The sequence below is a fragment of the Mesoplodon bidens genome, assembly GCF_964165515.1.
Source record: "Mesoplodon bidens genome assembly, chromosome: 15".
In the NCBI taxonomy this organism is placed as follows: domain Eukaryota; kingdom Metazoa; phylum Chordata; class Mammalia; order Artiodactyla; family Ziphiidae; genus Mesoplodon; species Mesoplodon bidens.
This window is the reverse complement of record NC_138171.1, coordinates 59,906,846-59,912,513: the sequence shown is the minus strand read 5'-3', so window position 1 is coordinate 59,912,513 and position 5,668 is coordinate 59,906,846. Positions and strand designations below refer to the sequence as shown.

The window sequence follows — 5,668 nt, the reverse complement described above, 5'->3', positions numbered from 1 at the left end:
ACAATATCCTTTCTTTTGATTCTTTTCAATTGTTTATTACAAGATATTGAATGTAGTTCCCTGTGCTACCCAGTAAATCCTTGTTGCTTATCTATTTTATATATGGTAATGTGTATCTGTTAATCTTATACTCTTTATTTATCCCTCCCCACCCAATTTGCATTTCCTTACATGACCAGTGACATGGTACATCTTTTCATATGCTTTTTGGCCATTTGTACATCTTCTTTGGAGAAGTACCTATTCAGGTCCAGAGGTAGATATTACTATTAGCCTCATTTTCTAAATTAAGGAATTGAGGCCAAACTGGTTTGGGAACCAAGGTGACCAGATAGCAGAGCCAGTGAATAAGAATGCCCCACTTTGCATTAGATTTGTGGAAAGGGAGTTACTGAACACCCTCCACCAAGATTCCATAGACTTCACATTCAGAATTCTGCCTGGGACGGTGAGTCTAGTACAAGATGAAGTGTGTAATTCTCAGTATAAGCTCGGACAAATGAATGAAGCAACTACAAGTCCCTTCAGAGCTTCCTTTGCCTCAAAAGAAACAACTTTATCGCACAAGAATTCATAATTCAGCCTCAGATTCTGTGTGCACCCCAGGACAGCTCCAGAGCATGCCCCACCCTCTGCAAGCTGAGGCCGCCTGCCTAGTGCCTTAAGGGCCGCCAGTGGACGCCTGGATGTCTAGTCAGGGTTGTTATTACATCTGGATCAATTCTTAATCTTTCAGTTTAGCTTTGAGCTGCTTGGTGACCTCTGACAAATCAGGTATAAATCATTCCACCCTGCCCAGGTAAGAGGCATCTCCCCAGCTGTGGCCCCATGATATTTGAGATTTTCTTGGAGGCCAGACCTCTTCTAAAGGTTGTGCATGGTTCTCAGCCATGATGACCGGTTCAAAGGCAGGCAGATTCCTTGGCTTTAGTGAAAGGTGAAATCAACAGCAGCGTGTCAACTCTGTCTTTGCTCTAGGTAGAAAGAGGCCATGCATTGCATCCATTGACAAAGTATCTCAGTGCTGGGAGTCACTTTCTGGGATGCCAGGAGGCTAATCTACATTATTGATCTAGTTCAGAATTTGTACTTTTAGAATTCAGAGAAGCAGGCAGTGAAAAGTGAAAAGAGGATGAAGCAACGCAGAGGAGACAGTAGCGACTTGAAAGCGCGGCCACCACCGCCGCCAGCATGAGCCTCACCAACAAGCCCAAGGGTGAGATGACCCTGGTGGAGCCGTAGAAGTGGGAGGAGGAGAAGTTTAACACACGGCCACTCTCCGTGCTCACCCAGTGGGTCAAGAACAACACCCAAGTGCTCAACTGCCACAACAAGAAGCTCCTGGGCCATGTGAAGGCCTTCAACAGGCACTGCAACATGGTGCTGGAGAATGTGAAAGAGTTGTGGACCGAAGTCCCCAAGAATGATAAGGGCAAGAAGAAGTCCAAGCCAGTCAACAAGGACCACTACATCTCAAAGATGTGCCCGCGTGGGGACTCGGTCACCGTGGTCCTGCGGAACCTGCTCATCGCATGCAAGTAGGGGCCTCCTCCCGGCCGTCAGAACTTGCCCCCTCATTCTGCGAAGACCTGCCCTTTGTGCTGAGAATAATAAAGTCTTACGTTTTTTCTAAAAAATGAAAAAGAAAAGGAAAAGGAAATATTTAGTGACCACCTCCTATGGGTTAAGAGTGGAATCAACACCATCACATAATAAACCATTTAATCTCTCCAGCCATCCCATGAATTGATTATTATTGTCACCATTATTTTACAGGGAGGAATTTTATTTTTTTTAACTTTTTTTTTTTTGCATCACGTGGGCCTCTCACTATTGTGGCCTCTCCCCCTGCAGAGCACAGGCTCCGGACGCACAGGCCCAGCGGCCATGGCTGACGGGCCCAGCCGCTCTGCGGCACATGGGATCCTCCTGGACCAGGGCACGAACCTGTGTCCCCTGCATCGGCAGGCAGACTCTCAACCACTGCGCCACCAGGGAAGCCCCTAACTTTTTATTTTATAATGGTGTATAGCTGGTTAACAATGTTGTGATAGTTTCATGTGCACAGAAAAGCAACTCAGCTATACATATACATGTAACCATTTTCCCCCAAACTCCCCTCTACCGGGAGGAATTTTAGTTCTGAGAGTTAAATGGCCTTACTGTAGTCATAGGGCTAGTAAGGGCTGAGTCTAAAATCCAAATCTATAAGACTTTTATTCCTATGTTCTTTCTCATCTAAAAATCTCAATAAGTCTTTATCTTCTGCCTCACCCTTCCTAGGAGTTCCTCTCTCCAAATCCACGTGAAAGAATGGAAAAGTCTTTGTAGCTGAAGAGACCCAAGTTCAAGTATGGACTGGGCTAATACATAGGTGCAACCCGCTTCACTTCACTTCATCAGTTTTCTCATTTGCAAAATGGGATTGTTGTGAGGATAGACTGAGTTAAGAGAAATGAGTGCAGCTTGAGAATTGTGTCTTCTAGAAAATTTCTTTGTTGAGTTACACACATTTTCAAGAAGGTTCTTAAAGATGACACAACTTTAAGACCAAAAAGGATGCGTATTTAGTGGTGAAATTTTAGAAACCAGGGCAGTTCCTTAAGTAGGTCATAAGAAAGCACCTTAAATTACATCTCATGGGTAACCTCACATAATACACGGGCAGACATGTGCTAAGGTTGGCAGGGTCCTAATCACTGAAGAGAAAAGATTCATACTTTGTCTTGTAGGTGATCTAGTATCCCTAGAAAGAAAGCAATTGAAATCTCAGCATTCTATCTGCCAGGACTTGTTACCAATGGAAAAGATAGTCTGATTTCTGATTTGTTTATTTTGGAAGTCATTTGATCATTCTGGCTCCCAGACAAAGAGAAAGCTCTTTTTGGCCAACTAGGGCTAAAAGAACCTGAAGAATGGTAAATCTATCTGCCTGCAAAGTCCCATCAGATCCACAGTTCACATTAAGCAAGATAGAGAGAGGTCAACAGAGCTTTATTTTTCTGATGAGAAACCATGGCCCAACCTTCATTTTCTCTTCTGTTCATAGACCCTTTCTTTCCTCTTGTACCACTTTCTCTTGATTTTTCATGTTTGAGTCAATCAGTCAATCAGCAAACCAATCAGCCTGCAGGGAAGTGGTGTTGTATTCTAGTAGCAGGAACGGTGGTATTAACAGTGGTGATGGTGGCAGGAATTATAATAGTAGTAGTAGCAACATAATAACTTCGCTTGAGTGCTTACTATGTGCCAGGCACCATTCTAATCCTTTAACATTTTCATCTATTTTATTATCCCAGAGGAGCTCATTACTTTTTGCACTGTCACACAGCTGGATAGTGGTGGAGTTGGGTTTGAAGCCAGGTCTGAGTCTAGACCCCTCACTCTTGCCCACCCACTGTGCTTTGCAATCTAAGATGAGTGGATTTGAAGTCAGACTGATGCAAGATCAAATTCTACCATTTCCCAGCAGTGTGACCCCTCTGAGTGTCCTCATCTGCAAAATGGCATTAATAAAACCTACTTTTGCAGGTTGCTGTTAACATTAGAGTGTACATACATTGCACACCTAGTACCAAGCACTTACCTTATGTGAGGGCCTGCCCCTCCTGTTAGGCTTAATGGGTAAGGGGATAGATTCTGAGGTCAGTATTTGAGGTTCAAATGCTGGAACCACCACGTCTAGGTGTTTAGTGTCTCTGGGCCTCTATTTTCTCGTCTGAAAATGGAGCCATTGTGTAAGTGGGATTACAGGGGGCATGCAACACAATAACATCTATAAAGCATTTACCACAGTGTCTGAAGAATAGGAAGAGCTCAAGCAACATGGATTGTTATCAGTATTATCATTTGATCCTCAAAATCCAGAAGAACACCTGGCTTGATGTATTTGGCTGAATGCATTTGAATGAACGCTAGGCTCAGCAAGGGTAGCCCATAACACACTGCTTTCCAATTCAGGATTAATATATGCATTCTGCCCATCTCACTGGATGCCTCCCTGGTGTTACATTCACCTGGTTACTCCGTTCCTCATCTCCCTAGGAAGGTGTCTCTGTGTAGTGCCCCCATGAAGAGGACACTGTTGTGATGGATGGTTCTGTTGGAACTGCAGGGCATTGACAAACGCCAGCTTCATACATCACAGGGCCATCAGGACTGGCACTTTGATAATGTATTATGTGAATACATCATCAGAATGCTGTCACCCTGGTGATGGATTCAGCAACAGATGGGGCTGTCATAAGAAGGAAGGAGAAGAGAGTGTAGGAGGAAGGGAAAACCTCTAGTTGATGAAGAGGAGGTCTTAACAATGAAATACAAAGTGCCCCAACCTGTCTGGCTGATAAATGCTAAGAGGGTCCTGGGGATGGGAAAGATGGCAGGGTACCACAGTGGATGGATGATTAGCCTGAAGACCTGGGGCCTTGGGGTCTAGTCATGACTCATCTCATGACTCCTACTAAGCCCTTGTGACCTTCTCTCATCTACAAAGTGAGTATGCTATGGAGTACTGCTGAAAAGTGAGGTACACTACTAAAGGGCTTTACATCAATGATCTTATTTAATCCACAAAATTACCACATGCTATAGGCATTACTAAAATTATCCTCAATATTCATATAGGAAACTGAAGCTTAAAGAGTTTAAATAACCTACCCAAGAGCAAGTATAGGGAACAGATTCAAACACCAGCTGTCAGACTTCCAAGCCTATAGGATAAACCACTATGTTATTATGACCCAGCCCTTATGTAAATTAAGGGACTCTACAAAGGCTTGATCTCATTATGACCACTATACAAGTCCACCCTGAGTACTAACTATTGAACTACAAAGTCCATTGTCCATGCCTCGGCTTTTTAAAGATGGGCAGACTCTTGAAAACCCTGAATTCTTGAACATTTTTTCTCTGCAAATATGAGGAATTCCTATGTCAACATGCTAGAATGGTGTTATTACAATGTCTTAGAATATCATCTTCAGCAAATTCTCCATAGCTTTCATGTCTGGCATTGAATAGCAGTGGCCATGAAGGCAGGACATATTATAGTATTTGAGGGAAGTATGTTTACGGTGTTCAAACTCCTCACCTCCCCTGGGACTTACACAGCCAACCAGTTTGAGCCTACATGGAACAAGGTCTCGTTTGTCCAACTGCAATAGTTATCAGACAATAAATAAATTAGAGCAGCCTCATGGTGTAGCTACTTACACGTGAAGGATAGGAGTGACAGAAGGCTGTGTGACCTTCAGGAAAACCATGGAACTTGGAGTCAGAACACTTGGCTTATTGACTCATTAACCTCGTAACTGTAGGCAAAACATTTTTGTTTCTCATCAGTCTCCTAACCTTTAAAAAGGAAATCTCTAAGCTGAACTGTCACCGAGGTTTCCTCCAATTCTGCATCCTATGATTCTCTGAGCATTAAGCTCTGCACTCAGCTCATTTGCAAACTTCCAGACTAGAAAAAAGGCTACCAAAACACTAGTGGAACGAAGTGCCTAACCCATCAAGTTGCAGCTACTAGCATGCACAAAGTGAAAGTGCTAACTCCACAGATTTGGATATTCACCCTGTAATGGTGAGGTTTAATTTCAGCAGAGAGGTTCCATATCACATAATGGTGTATCATGGCACTATGTTTTACTTCCCTTAGCAAATAAAG

The 5,668-nt window shown here is 43.3% G+C and overlaps 1 pseudogene across 1 annotated transcript; it reads left to right on the top strand.

Moving 5' to 3' along the window:
* Positions 1-1,080: 1,080 nt before the first annotated feature.
* LOC308628615 (small nuclear ribonucleoprotein Sm D2-like) lies at positions 1,081-1,542 on the top strand (annotated as a pseudogene). The gene has a single exon. The product of its transcript is annotated as a small nuclear ribonucleoprotein Sm D2-like (transcript).
* Positions 1,543-5,668: the final 4,126 nt, after the last annotated feature.